Source organism: Gorilla gorilla, chromosome 3, assembly GCF_029281585.2.
Source record: "Gorilla gorilla gorilla isolate KB3781 chromosome 3, NHGRI_mGorGor1-v2.1_pri, whole genome shotgun sequence".
Lineage (NCBI taxonomy): Eukaryota > Metazoa > Chordata > Mammalia > Primates > Hominidae > Gorilla > Gorilla gorilla.
In genome coordinates, this window is record NC_073227.2 from 74,020,052 (window position 1) to 74,036,116 (window position 16,065).

Consider the following 16,065-nt stretch of genomic DNA (forward strand, 5'->3'; position numbering starts at 1 on the left):
TAAGTGAATCATTGGACGGGCCTTTCCTGTGCTATTCTCATGATACTGAATAAGTCTCATGAGATCTGATGGTTTTATAAAGGAGAGTTTCCCTACACAAGCTCTCTCTTTCCTGTCACCACATAAGATGTTCCTTTACTCTTCCTTCGTCTTCTGCCATGATTGTGAGGCCTCCCCAGCCATCTGGAAGAGTGAGTCCATTAAACCTCTTTCTTTTGTAAATTACCCAATCTTGGGTATGTCTTTATTAGCAGTATAAGGACAGACTAATACACCACCACAGTGGGGATTAAGTTTCAACAGGAATTTCGGAGAGAATATACATTTAAAACTGTAGCAGACACATTTTGGGAAATCAGGAAGTAGCCATAGTGGCCACCATGAATTAAGAACATATGAATCTAGGTCCAATGCTGGGTGTTCTGCATACATGTTCTGATTTAATTTAATAACCACATGCTAAAAGACAGGTCTTACGATCACAAGGCTTAGAGAACTTCAATAACTTGCTCAGGGACACATAGACTGACATGGTAATGCAAGGGCTGGTACCAAATGTTCTGGTCAAATGTTTTGAATCTTCTGTTCTTCTTTTTCCTTTAGAACCTTTTTTTAAAGATACATTTTAAACATAGAAGGGAATAAAGACCCACATGGCAAACATTCATCTTTCTACCATGCAAAATTAGTAAGTTTTAAGTTTAGCCAGATTTGGTTCTAGTCTTTCTTTCTTTTTTAAAATAAATAAAATATTACAGATAAGTCATATTTGCTTCTTGTCAAGCTGCTTCCCTGTTATAAATGAACCCCAATTCGAGGGGTGGAGGAAGGGAGCAAAGTTGTAAAGCGCAACAGCCCAGGCTCTTTTTCGGCTTCTCTTTTGCCAAATGCAAACAAATATTTTCTCCTATTTCTTGTTTCCTCACTGCTGTCTTGAGTTCCCTTCTAAATTTGAGGCACAAAGAGAAATATTTTAAAACAATGCAATACACAAACCTGAGGTGAGTCATCAACACATTGGTCTACAATTAAGAAAGAAGACAGCACTGGGGTTCTCAAAGCAGCAAGTAGAACACAGTGGGATATTCTCAGGTGTGACTGATACCATATGTGCTAAAGATACTGAAAATGGTCAGCACTCAGGATTTTTGCTAGCGACATCGTGTGGTTTAGCCAAAGACACAGTCTACAGTGTGTGGACAGAGTGGTACCATGCTAAAGTGTGTTAACACATGCAGTTGCTCCAGCCCACCCAGGCTAATGTAAAACTCTGTCATTCTTATTCCCCTTATTTGATTTATTTTTCTTACATAGCACTCCTCACCATCTGACATTGCGTTTTTGTTTATCATTTCTTGTCTGTCTTTCCTACTAGAATCTAAGCTCTATGAGGGCAGGGTCTTGCCTGTTTGTCACTATTGTACCCTTTTACCTGCCTTTCTTTGCTCTAGTTCATGAAGTATTTCTGGAGAGCATGAGATAAGTTATCCAAGCAGGAAACAGAAAAAAATTAGTATGTCAAGAAATCAAGGGAGAATCAAATTTGATATCAAGTATTGAATATGAGTGTATGATACCGGAGGGGAAGAGAAGAAGACACGACTGCTGGTGTTATTCACAAGAGCCTATTTCCACAGGAGGCAAAACTGGCCACTCAGAAGAACTAAGCTCCCATGCTCTGTGGAACATTTTCCCTGTGAAGAATCTTGATGCCCATTAAGGGAGGGAGGGACAAGAAATAGAGCTCTGCACCTCCCATCTTCAAAGGATTGAGGTGGGTGTGCGATGACAGGTGGTGCTAAATCAAAAGGCACATTGATTCTCTCTGCCGTGGTAACAAATGATGCCCAATGCTCTGTGGTTTGCAGCAACAAAGCTTCACTTCTGTTGGATGTGACTTGCTTGGGATACAGGGTGAAGGAACCCCTGTTTACAACATGCTACTCTTATGGCAAAGGGCTTCTGTTTAAATGTGGCATAAGTTATATCTATTTCCACTTTATTGGCCAAAGCAAGTTACATGGCCAAGCCCTATGTCAATAGGACTGGGCTGTGTATTCTTTTTCTCATAAGAGACACTGAATATTCATGGCAACGGGCAGGACATATACTTCTTTTGTACAAAGGGAGAGTAAAGAGTTGAGAGCAATAACACAATCTACCCCCAAAGTTTTTCTATGGCCTTGCAGCCTAAAAACCATCAAACCCATTTCTCCTGCCTCCCTAGTTGTAGGAGAAGGAAGGATTAAGAAAGGAAAAATATAAAATGCTGTTGTGATCACTTAAATCAGGGGTAGAAAAATCAGGGACATGGAAAATCAGGGGCACAGATGGATCAAACATCTCCCTCTCCATTTGTCACTTTGGGAGTTAAGAAGGTGTGGTGTTGAGCCAGCAAAATCGCAGCTGTCAAAGAATATGGTTTTACGCACCACAGCTTTGGCACTAGATTGAGAATGTGGTAGACTGCATTATTATTTCCCACTTTTCACTGCCCCTCTATGTGAGTGGGTTATGCTTCTCTACCCTAGGGATATCAAGATTGGCCATGTGACTTGCTTTGTCCAGTGAAATGTGAGCAGAAGTTCTGTAGGTCTCTTGGAAGCTATTGCATTGTTCTCCTATATCTATATATTTTTTACCTCTTCCACAAGAACACCAGTGTCTCAAACAGCCTGATCATGGGAAGAAGGAGATATTTGAAACAGAGCTGTAGCTCTCATGCAAGGTGAGCAAGGAGATAAGCTTTTTTGTTGTAAGTCACTGAGATTTGGGAACTGTTTGTTACTGTAGCACAATCTAATAAAAAATGAAAGCCAGTTGAAACAAATAATAATAAAAAATTTGAAATTTATTGATAGCCTACTTTTGCCAGATATTGTTCTTGGTCTTGTGCATGTATAGACAGAATGTTTGTTTCCCCCAAAATTCATGCTAATTCTTAATGTCTAATGTGATAGCATTTGGAGGTGGGATTCTTGGAGGTGATTATGTCATGGTGGTAAAGCCCTCATGAATGGGATTAGTGCCCTTAGGAAAGAGACCTCAGAGAGCTTGCTCAGCTCTTCCAGCATGTGAAAATGCAGTGAGATGATTGTCGTTTGTGATCCAGAAAGCCAGTCTTTACCAGATAGTGAATCTGCTGGTGCCTTAATCTTGGACTTACAGCCTACAGATCTATGAGAAATAAATTTCTACTGTTTATAAGCCACCCAGTTGATATTATTTTGTTATACCTGAACAGACTAAGATTCTCATCTAATCTCCCAACAACCTGAGAAGGAAGAAACTATTTTAATCTCCATTTTACAAATGAGAAACATGAGACACAGAGAGGTTGACTAACATTGTCAAGGTCACATATAGAAAGTAAAAGGACAGCTGAGACACAAACTCAAGCAGTCTGGCTGCAGAACACCCAGTATGAGACAAAGTGAATCTTATATTTAGTAGAAAGAGTGTGCTTCACTAGGAATCTATTCATCTTATTAAGAAGGTCTTCAAATAGAACCAGTGGTGTGCAGAGTGGGAGAAGAGACTGAAACTCATTGTGTTGGTTAGAATACAGATCATACTGATTAAAAAAAAAATCCAAAATGCAGTGTTTCAAACAAGAGAGAAGTTGGCATTTCTCCAGGGAACAGTTAGGTATGAGCATTCCAGAGCTGGGGTGGCTCTAGAATGCAGGCTTATTCAGGAAGTCGGTTCCTTTGACTGGGTTGCTCTTCCATCCCTTTAGATACTGTATTTGTTCATACAAGGTCAGAGCTTGCTGGTCAGCAACACATCTGTATTCCAGCCTAAAGAAAAAAGGAAGAAAGGTGTAAGCAGGCCTTTTTCTGCACTCAGGAGACCAGGACAGAGATACAATTATAGGCCCACATGCTATTTGTCTAAATATTTCCAAATTATTAAATAAGCAAAAACACTGCCAACAAACCTACTATTTTGACAGATATACCTTCTTAACTGCCTGGAAATCCAGGGGCAAATTTAGGATTCTCAGACCTCTTGGAATTCTGAGCTGGACAGGACAGTATAGGGAGAATTCACACCTGACCCTGAGCCTATGGCTGACCACGTTTTCTCCCCCACTGCAGCTCCATCCTGCACAGCCAGCATCCTTGTGTACAAGGTATAGACACTCTTTTGTCTGTATACCTCCCCACTATACAGCTGTTCCTCAGTGAGCCCTCATCCTAGGAGTGAACGAACTGGTGGCATCGTTTACACTCAGGAGGATAGATCCACAGAAGAGCTCATGCAGGCTCTGGAAGCAGGTTCAGAGACATTTGGGCAAGGAATTCTAAGGTTCCATGGACTTAAAGCTTGGTCTAGAAGAACCATATGGAGGTGAGCAGGTCCCTTTGGTCCTGCAGAATTCTCACCCTATAGGGAGGGACACATCCAGAATAGGGCCTTGAAAAGCACGGGTCTCATGGAAGGCAATCCTGTTGCCTGGGTCTAAAAGTGGTATCAAATGCAAACAATTACTTTTTTTGAAATTTGGCATGGAAGTTGGTAACATAACTTCTGCTTACATGTAATTGGCCAGTACCCAGTCACATGACCACACCTAGCTGCATGGGAGGCTGGGAAATGTCCAGCTGAGCAGCCATGTGCCCAGCTGAAATCTTGGAGGACATTATATTACTAACATTGAAAAGAGGGTAATGGATAATGAAGGCAGGGGTAATCAGTGGCATACAAGAAGAACAAGTGAAAAAGGAGGAAATTCTCATAATTTTCAGGTGAAACTAATAAGGAAGTAGGTCAAAAATAATATTCATGGTTTTGCTTACCAAGGCATAGAGCAGTTCTTCAGTGATACATCAATATATCTTAATTTATCATGAGGTAAGTTATATTTTGTTACTAATAATACTGTAATACCCAGTGGGTTCACCTTGCCCACTGCCTAGACAAAGCTGATTTATCCAGACAGGGGAATTGCAATAGAGAAAGAGTAATTCACGCAGAGCCAGTTGTGTGGGAGATCAGAGTTCTGTTATTACTCAAATCAGTCTCCACAAGTATTCAGGGAGCACAGTTTTTAAGGACAACTTGGTGGATAGGGGGAAGCCTGTAAGCCAGGAGTGCTGATTGGTCAGGGATGAAATCATAGGGAGTTTAAGCTGTCTTCTGGCACTGAGTCAGTTCCTGGGTGGGGTCACAAGATCAAATGAGCCAATCTGGGTGGTGCCAGCTGATCCGTCAAGTGCAGGGTCTGCAAAATATCTTAAGCACTGATCTTAGGAGCAGTTTAGGGAGGGTCAGAATCTTGTAGCCTCCAACTGCCTGCCTCCTAAACCATAAATTCTAATCTTGTGGCTAGTGTTAGTCCTACAAAGGCAATCTAGTCCCCAGGCAAGAAGGAGGTCTGCTTTGAGAAAGGGCTGTTACCGTCTTTGTTTAAACTATAAACTAAGTTTCTCCCAAAGTTAGTTCAGCATACACCCAGGAATGAACAAGGACAACTTGGAGATTAGAAGCAAGATGGAGTTGAGTAACTTAGATCTTTTTCACTGTCTCAGTCATAATTGTGCAAAGGTGGTTTCAATACAATATAAATTTTGTGAGTTTTTTTAAAGTTACATTAGTTTCAAGTTATCCATATCAAGTCAATTAAGTCATTTCTGTGAGGCATATAGAGATAGAGTTCAAGCTATTTTATAAAGCCTAAGGCTGATATTATCTATACTAGGGCCAGTTATGAGCTTCTATGTCTGAAATGTATTGCTAATAGTTATGTCAGAGATGTTCGAACCAGAGCGACTCCATTTTGAGTGAGGGCAAGGAAAGTGAGGCTGAGACTTGCTGGGCTGCATTCTCAGAAAGAAAGGTATTCCCAGCCTCTAGATGTTTACTGTTAAGGGAACAGATTAATAATGTTTACTAAACAGACCCAGACTTGGGAGTGTCCTAATATCCCAATATCTGGAGAACAAAGGCATTCCTAATTTTGCTTTGAAGATAATAACATCAATTCTTGCAAAATATAGTAATTACGAAAATTAATTTTTTATCACAAACCCTTGTAGCAGAGCACATCTCCTCATATATACAAGTATCGTACCCAGGGTGGATGCATTCCTTCTCCTACTTTCAGGAATGTCCTACTCTGTCTATGGAGTAGCTGTCGTTTCACCACTGTACTTTCTTAATAAACTTGCTTTTGCTTTGCACACTGGACTCTCCCTGAATTCTTTCTTGCATGACATCTAAGAACTCTCTCTTGGGGTCTGGACTGGGACCCCTTTTCTGTAACATATTTCTGGAGACCACAGAAGAGACGATACTGAAGAAACCCCTCCAACCCAAAGGAAATAGACTGCAGCAGTGATTGGACGACTTTGGATAAGTGTGGGGGTACCTGGGTAAAGAATGGGATGGGGTTAGGGGAGGTAGAGTCTCTCCTAAGACAGAATGGGTTAGAGGCCTCTCTTAATAAAAAGGGCAAGGACGCTTGACTGACCTCGGATTAGAGGCCCAACTTAGGAGGGTTAGAGTCCCTTCTAAGATTTAGGGGGTTACAGGCTCCTCTCAGTAAAGTCCTTCTTGGCTGAAAATGGGTTTGGCACCACAGGCTATGCTCTTCATATTAATCTGCCTTGTCCTCCTTGCTGCATACATCAATTTCTTGGTTATTGTCTGTGTTTCACTGTCATTTTCAGGAGACTTTATTTAACTAGTCTTAGGGATTTTACCTTACTCATTTCCTATGCGCCTCCCGATTTCTGTCCACTCGCTTGTGAAACATTGGGAACAAAAATCATTGAAGGCTCCATCTCTAAAATTGCTGATTGAGATCGATATTTAACAGCTATGAGCAATAAGATTAGATAGATGTAGCTATGTTTTGTTGCTACTATGCAGACTACGTGTGATCGAGAAGCACTAGGATGGAAATCAGGGAACTTTTCTCTTTGCTGTTTTGTCTCATTTTGCACATGAAAAAACTTCTTTCCTTTCCTGGATTCGGGCAAACTAGCTTTACTTGTCCAATCCACACTGCCACTATTGGCCAGAAGCTGCTTGCTCTGGTCATTCCCATCTAAATCCTCTTCATTTCCTTTGCCTTATTCAACATTTTTTTCAAAGACCTTGTGATTTATTTAAGATTCATGTCTCAGCTCACTAATATTATATGGATAATGTGAATCATGTTTGATGAGAGGAAAAGAAGAAAAAGAGCTAGACATACTAGATGATCCTTTAATGCAATGCCATCCCCTGCCCACCTCCCACCCCCCGCCCCGGAATTGGCAGGCAGTTTCGGGTGGAGCAACACTTCCTTCTGTCAACTCTGAAGGTTCAGATGTGTTGGTCCTTTCTCCCTCTAGTCCACCTGAAAGTTGTATTGAGAACCATTTGTCCCCTCCTTCTTACCCACGTAGTCCCACTCTACACCCACCACTCCCTAAGGAACTTAGCCCAGTGAGTACTACTCATAGTGGAGCCTCCTATCAACCTCCAAAGCGAAACCGTTGTCCACTTAGAGGTGGCAAATGGGGAAGAAGGCACTGTGAGGGTACATATTCTCTTTTCCATGTCTGATTTGGCTCTATGTAAAGAGAAGTTTGGTCATTTATTTGAAGATCCAAGAAAATTCATATATAAGTTTGAAAAATTAACTCTGACCTATAGTTTAATTTGGCAGGATCTGAATGTTTTGTTGTCTCTGTGTTGTACAGTGGAAGGGAAACAATGCATTTTGGGGACAGCTAGGACCCACATAGTTGAGGTATTGGCTTGCAACCCAAACTATACGATATATTAAGCAGGAGTACAGGAGTTCTAGATCAAGATCCAGAGTGGAACTCTTAACGGAGCAGTGAGGACTTGGGGAGGAGAAATCATAGGGTCACTTGTTTGTTGGAAGAGATGAAGAAATGTATGAAAAAGCCTTTTATCTATTAACAGGTTAAGGAAGTTTCTCAGGGCAAAGATGAGAATCCAGCTTTGTTTCAAGGGTGTTTAGTTGAGGCCATCAGGAAATATACTAACACTGATCTTGCCTCAAGGGAAGGACAGACCCTTTTGGGAGCACATTTTAGAACCTAGTCTGCCCCTGATATTCATAGGAAACTACAAAAAGCAGCTATGGGCCCCCAAACTCCTATAGGACAGCTTTTGGACATGGAATTTTTAGTTTTTAATGACAGGGACAAAGCAGAGGAAGCCGAAAGAGAAAGAAGGACTTCCCACGAGGTGCAGCTCTTGGCTGCAGCCTTAAGCTCATTTCCTACATGGGGTTACCCTCCTGGCTCTTGGCTTGAACAAGGGGAGCTGAAAGGTGGGAAGCCCAAAGCTGGGCATCTAAGTCACTGCACCTTGAGCATAAATCAGTGTACACACTGTAAAAAAACTGGCCACTGGAAGAGGGGTTGCCCAGATTCTGAAGGGAGCCATCGGCACCCAAACCAATCATGGCCGAAATAGCCAGGCAAGCCCAAGAGTAACAAGAGTAACAAGGTCTTGTGAAGCAAGACCTTCCATCACAGCTCCTGTTGGACAACATATATCCAGAGGAGCCTTGGTAACCCTTGACATGGCAGGTAACAACATTGACTTCCTTCTGGACTGCTTACTTTGTTTTGACCCATTATAATGGGCTTCTGTCACCCCAAAACTGTATGGTCAAGGGGTTAGATGGACAACCCCATAGACTTCACTTTACCTATCCTCTAAGCTGATCTTCAGGGAGTTTGGTTTTCTCGTGAATGCCCCATTCCCTTGTTGGGAAGGGACTTGTTGACTCAAATGCAAACAGTGGTATCTTTTGGAAATCAGGAGGCAGACAAGAAATTCCTCCTTCTCCTTTCCTGTGAATAAATATCAGGCTTTATTGCTAGATGCTCCTGATATAAGACTTAAAGTATGTCAAACTTTGAATCCAGCTACCTATTTGCCTGAACCCACAGGCACCCTAGATCATTCTTGTTTACAAGTTATGGAGAAAGTTTACTCCAGCCATCCAGATTTAAAGGATGAGACTCTAGATAATCCTGAGGTAGAATGGTTTACAGATGGAAGTAGCTTTGTGCACCAGGGAAACAGGAAAGCTAGGTATGCTGTTGTCAGTCAATAACAGGTAACTGAATCTCAGGCCTTACCAGCTTCTACCTCAGCTCAAAAGGCAGAATTAATAGCTGTTATCAGAGCCCTGCAATTGGGAAAGGACTTAAGAATTAACATTTACACTGATTCTAAGTATGCCTTTCTGGTACTTCATGCTCATGCTGCTATCTGGAAGGAACAGGGACTCCTAACTGCTAAGGGTTCTCCTATAAAACATCACTTAGAAATTCTAAATCTATTGGGTGCTGTTTTGCTGCCCAAGGAAGAAGTTGTAATCTGTTGCAGAGGACATCAAAAAGGAGACTCTAGTGTGGCTAAGGGAAATTCTTTTGCAGATGCAGCTGCTAAGGCAGCAGCATTAAAGGAGCTAGTTGGACTTGTCTGCATGCTAATGACCTAAGCCAGGATAATGACAGAACCTAGGTATACTAAAGAGGAATAAGAATGGGCTAAAGGCCAGGGTTTAATGCAAGATCCTTCTGGCTGACTTATCAATGACAACAAACGGTTAATACCAGGTGCTCGTCAGTGAAAAATAGTTAACATTTTCATGACTGTACTCATTTGGGAAGAGATTCCCTGTTTCAATTAATGTCCCAGCTTTTTATAGGAAAAGGCTTACTTAAAACAGTAAAGGGGGTAACTCAGGCCTGTGAACTGTGTGCCCAGAATAACCTAAATAATCAGTCTTTACCTCCTCCTCTAGTAAGAACTGTTCTGCATAGGAGAACATACCCTGATGAAGATTGGTAAACAGACTATACTCAGATGTCCCCATGTAAAGGGTTTAAATATTTATTAATATTCATTGACACCTTTATGGGTTGGATCAAAGCTTTTCCCACCCGGTCTGAAAAGGCAAATGAGGTTTCTAAACTCCTACTAAAGGAAATAATTCCTAGATTTGGGCTGCCTAGGAGCTTACTGAGTGATAATGACCTATCTTTCACAGTGACAATTACCCAAAACATATCTTCAGCCCTAGGAATTCAGTACCGCCTTCACTCACCATGGAGGCCACAGTCTTTGGGAAAAGGAGAAAGAGCTAATCAAACTCTAAAAAGGACTTTTGCTAAACTACGCCAAGAGACATCAGAAACCAGGCTGTCTTTATTACCTGTAGCCTTATTATAGGTTCAAGTGGCCCGTAAGGGAAATCTGCAGCTCAGCCCTTTTGAAATAATGTATGGAAGGCCTTTCTTAACTACAGACCTCTTAATAGACATAGATAATTTCAAGCTACAGAATTATGTGATCAACTTAAGACAAGTGAAAAACGCGCTCCTTGAATATGGAAATCAAAGACTCCCTTCCCCACTAAGGAAGAACTAAGGTGGTGGTTACAACCCAGCTGGGAGACTGTGTCCTATTAAAAACTTGGAAGGAAGAATGCCAGCAGATCAGCTTTCCCCAAAATGTAAGTGACCCCAGCAAGTTCTCCTTAGCATCCCAACTGCAGTTAAACTTCTGGGAATAAACAGCTGGGTCCACTTATCTCAAATTAAACCTGTCTCTTATGAAGTCCCACAGGCCAACGGAACACAAGAGACTGATTCTGTTTATTCCTATGAGCCAATCGGTGATTTCCGACTCCCGTTCAGAAAAAATGAAAGGGATGGGTAACATACAGATATGGATTGGCATTCACCTTTGGATATAACTTGGAATCATGCAGACAGTAACTTATTTACTGATGGGCGTAGACTTTAGCCTCTCTACATAATCAGACAAACTGTTGGGTATGTGGACATTTTAACAGCGGCCCAAGGGGGATCTTGTTCTTTGATCAAAACTGAATGTTGTGTGTATGCTCCAAACTATTCACATAATATTACCCAGGCTATGAAAGCTGTAGACACTCATATCTCTGCCACTGATCCACTATCAGTTGACCCTGTATATGCTTGGTTCCAACAACTGCCCAGTTCTTGGAAAGCCTTTCTGTTTAGTTTACTTGGAATAATTTTACTTATTTTGCTTTGCTGTTGTGGAATATATTGCAGTTGTATTCTTTGTGTAGGAATGCAAGACACACTCACTCAATGCTTTCTTAAATTGGACACTTATTAATCTTTCAGATATCACCTTTTGTCGGAACTTGGCATTATGAATGACCTTCACCATACCAACACTCTCTGACTGAGCTTCTCTCTACCCTGAATGCAAGAGACCCTAATAGTTAGGCAGGAATATCATCGCCCCTATTCAGCCTGAAGAAGTTACAGAAGATGGATCTTCATCCCTCTGCAACCCTTAGGATTAAGGATCCTCTTGTAAAGGGAGGGGGAGATATGTCAGAGGCATTCAAACCAGAGTGACTCCATTCTGAGTGAGGGCTAGGAAAATGAGGCTGAGGCTTCCTGGGCTGCATTCTCAGAAAAAAAGGTATTCCTAGCCTCTAGATATTTAAGGTTAAAGGAGCAGATTAATAATGTTTACTAAACAGACCCGGACTTGGGAGTGTCCTAATATCCCAATATCTTCAGAATGAAGGCATCCCTAATTTTGCTTTAAAGATAATAATATCAATTCTTGCAAAATACAGTAATTAAGAAAACTAATTTTTTTTTATCACAAACCCTTGTAGCAGAGCACATCTCCCCATATATACAAGCATTGTACCTAGGGTGGATTCGTTCTTCCTTTTATTTTCAGGTACATCCTACTCTGTCTATGAAGTAGCTGTCCTTTCACCACTGTACTTGCTTCATAAACTTGCTTTTGCTTTGCACTGCGGACTTGCCCTGAACTCTTTTTCACGCAAGATCCAAGAACTCTTTCTTGGGGTCTGGATTGGGACCCCTTTCTTTTAAGAGTTACAACAATTATAAATTGTTACAGGCCTCTACTTCTCCCACAAAAGTGAGGTGTTGAGTCAGAATCTCAATATGCTCCTGTTCGTGTGTATTATAAATGAGTATCATGTGCTATGTGTATCATTATATAAAACAAATTGGAAATAAGTGGCATAACATGACAAAATGACATTAAAATCTTAACACAAGGAAATAATTATGATCTGTATTAAGGACAAAAACAGTAACTATAATATGACTGTCACTTGAAGAATGAGGTTTATACATTTGGAAAAAAGAACTTTATTTCTCAATAAGGGTTTGAGCCTACAGGGTGGCTATTCTGACAGGTTGGGTGGTGTAGCCTCCGGCCAGAAGCCAGAAAGAGACACCTCAAGGGTAAGAAGAATAAGACAGAGATTTATGCCAAATCAGGTGGGCAAATATACCTATTCAATTAGTTACATGATGAATCATGAATATTTATGAAAGGAGAAAAGCGTGCATTTACAACTGAGCTGAAGCCTCTCCTTGGGACCCGTGTTAAAAAAAGAAAATGGCAATTGTAGCATGATCCAAGGGAGGCATTTTCAGCCCTCTGACGTCAAAGCGTGAAGCAGAGGACACAAAAACCCTCACTGCACATCCTCCATTAACCAGCCAGAAGCACTCCTGGTCATTGGCCTCCTATCAGGAAGGAATGCTGGTCAGTTGTTTTGTTAAAACTGCAAAAGGGAGAGGTAGCATTAGACAGTTGGTTGATATCAGAGATGCAGCAAGTTTTTCCAAAGGGCTGGTTTCTTTCGTTTTAACTCTTAGGGAAGACCCAAGGAGAAAATATAATGACGTATATCTGACCTCCCATCCCATCATGGCTGGGAACTCAGTTTTCAAGGTTTCTCTGGGGTCCCTTTGGCCAACATGGTGTTCATTCAGTTTGTTGGGGGCCTTAGGATTTCATTTTCCTACCATGGGTAGGACATTTCATTGCCCATTTTGAAAAATGACTGGGTATTCTTCAAAAGAAATATGTATAGTAGGAGAACAGAGGTCAGCATTGCAAGCCAATAAGATGTACATCTGGATGTAAATCCATGAATATGAAATTGTAAGTTCAGTGGTCATTATTTGAAAGAGGCTATGAGGGGAGAGCAAGCCCAATGGTTCAACTGTGGAAGTTTACTGCTGATATCCAACTAAATAGCAGAATGAATGAGATATTATAATGCAAATTAAGCACATACACATGAACAAACACAATTAGCAAGAAGGAGTGGTGATGGGGGCCCTCAGCTATGCAGATCCCTGCAGGAAGTCTTGGTCTGCTCAAAGATTATTAGGCAAATTCTTGATTACCATGTTGAAAATGTGAACTCTCTCAGAAGTCAGGAATAATCAGGGAAATGGTAACTGTGCACTTGGTGCCAATCAAAAATTTAAAAGTGACCACGGAAGTAAAAGTGAGCCTGGAAAGAAAATGATCATGTATCTTGGAATAATAATAATAATGAAGGGAATATTGATTATATACAAGTATATACAGACTCTAGAAACTTAAAGAACTAATAAGTATAATAACACAGTCAATGTATTAGGCAATTCTTTGCATTGTTATAAAGAAATACCACAGATTGGGAAATTATAAAGAAAAGAGGTTTAATTGGCTCACTGTTCTGCATGCAGAACATATTCTGTAGGAATCATGGTAACGGCATCTATGTGGCTTCTGAGGGTGCCTCAGGGAACTTTTACTCATGTAGAAGGTGAAGGGGGGCAGAAGTGAGCAAGAGAGAGTGGGGCAGGGATAGGCACCACACATTTAAAATGGCTGGATCTTGTGAGAACTCAGAGGGAGCTCAATTATCACCTAGAGTTATTCATGACAGTTCCACCCCCTGTTCCAAACACCTGCCACCAGGCCTGCCTCACCTCCAACAATGGGGATTCTATTTCAACACAAGATTTGGGCTTGGACAAATATCCAAACTATATCAGTCACATACTAAACAGAAAGGAAAAGAAAAAAATCCAGCTCAGGGAGGATGGGAGCTGATATGGTTTGGCTCTGTGTTCCCATCCAAATCTCATCTCAAATTATAATCCCCACATGTCAGGAGAGGGGGTTGGTGGAGGTGATTGAATCGTGGGGGTAGACTTCCCCCTTGCAGTTCTTGTGATAGTGAGTGAGTTCTCATGAAATCTGGTTGTTTGAAAGTGGGTGGCACTTCCCCTTTGCTTGCACTCTCCTGCTCCATCATGGGAAGATGTGCCTTGCTTCCCTTTCTCCTTCCACCATGATTGTAAGTTTCCTGAAGCCTCTTAACAGGCTTCCTGTTAAGCCTGCAGAATTTTGAGTCAATTAAACCTCTATTCTTCATAAATTATCCAGTCTCATGTAGTTCTTTATAGCAGTGTGAAAATAGACTAATACAAAAAATTGGTACCAGGAAAGTGGGACATTGTTATAAAGATACCTGAAAATGAGGAAACGGCTTTAGAACTGGGTAATGGGCAGAGGTTGGAACAGTTTGGAGCACTCAGAAGAAGCTGGAAGATGTGGGAAAGTTTGGAACTTCCTAGAGACTTGCTGAATGGTTGTGACCAAAATGATAACACTCATGTGGACAGTGAAATCCAGGGTGAGGTGGTCTCATATGGAGATAAGGAACTTATTGAGAACTGTAGTAAAGGTCACCCTTGCTTTGCTTTAGCAAAGAGACTGGTGGCATTTTGCCCCTACCCTAGAGATCTGTGGAACTTTGAACTTGAGAGAGATGATTTAGGATATCTGGCAAGAGAAATTTCTAGGCAGCAAGGCATTGAAGATGTGGCCTGACTGCCCCTAACAGTGTAAGTTGTGAAAGGAAGGTAAATCTTGGGGCCCCAAAATTACTAAGTTAAAGGGAAAAGTCAAGCTGGGAACTCCTTAGGGCAAACCTGACTCCCATTCTATTTAAAGTCATCTCTCTGCTCACTGAGGTAAATGCATATCTGATTGCCTCCTTTGGAAAGGCTAATCAGAAACAAAAGAATACAACGGTTTGTCTCTCATCTACCTGTGACCTGGAAGCACCCTCCCTACTTGAGTTGTTCTGCCTTTCTGGACTGAACCAATGTACATTTTACATATATTGATTGATGTCTCATGTCTCCATAAAATGTATATAACCAAGCTGTGTCCCGACCACCTTGGGCACATGTCATCAGGACCTCTTGAGGCTGTGTCATGGGTGAGTGTTCTCAACCTTGGCAAAATAAACTTTCTAAATTAACTGAGACCTATCTCAGTTACTCAGGGTTCACATAGTCATATGTATTTACAAAGAGATGGTCTGAAATTAGAACTTATGTTTAAAAGGAAAGCAAAGCATAACAGTTTGGAAAATTTGCAGCCTGACAGCTGCAGAAATTTGCATAACTAAAGAGAAGCTGAATGTTAATAGCCAAGACAATAGGGAGAATATCTCCAGGATATTTCAGAGACCTCTGCTGAGCTCCTCCCATCACAAGCCCTGAGGCCTGGGGAAAAAATTACCTTCATGGTCCAGTCCCAGAGCGCAGTTGCTCTGTGAAGCCTCAGGATATGACACCCTGTATCCCAGCTGCTCCAGCTCCCACTGTAGACTAAAAGGGGCCAAGGTACAACTTAGTTCATTGATTCAGGGGATGCAAGCCCCAAGACTTGGTGGCTTCCATGTGCTGTTGGGTCTCTCTCTCTCTCTCTCTCTGTGTGTGTGTGTGTGTGTGTGTGTCTGTGTGTGTGTGCGCAGAAAGCTAGCGTTGAGGTTGGGGAATCTCCACCTAGATTTCACAGGATGTATGGAAATACCTGGATGTCCATGCAGAAGTCTGTTGCAGGGGCAGAGCCCTCATGAAAAACCTCCACTAGGGCAGTGTGGAGGGGAAATATGGGGTTGGATCCCCCAAACAGAGTCCCTACTGGAGCACTGCCTAGTGGAGCTGTGGGAAGAGGGCCACTGCCCTCCAGGTCCCAGAATGGTAGATCCACTGACAGCTTGCATCATGTGCCTGCAGGCAATCAATGTCAGCCCATACAAACAGCTGCAGGGACTGTACCCTGAAGAGCCATAGGGGCAGAGCAGCCTAAGGCCTTGGAGCCCACCCCTTACATGAGTGGGGCCTGGATGTGAAACATGGAGTCAAAGGAGATTATTTCAGAGCTTTAAGA

At 41.8% G+C, this 16,065-nt stretch overlaps 1 long non-coding RNA gene across 1 annotated transcript in view; it reads right to left on the reverse strand.

Moving 5' to 3' along the window:
* Positions 1-209: 209 nt before the first annotated feature.
* Positions 210-16,065, reverse strand: part of LOC134758250 (uncharacterized) — a 58,770-nt gene continuing 42,914 nt past the window's right edge. Inside the window, exon 2 of the long non-coding RNA XR_010133230.1 lies at positions 210-3,800. This is a non-coding gene — a long non-coding RNA (uncharacterized lncRNA). The remainder of the gene's footprint in view (positions 3,801-16,065) is intronic.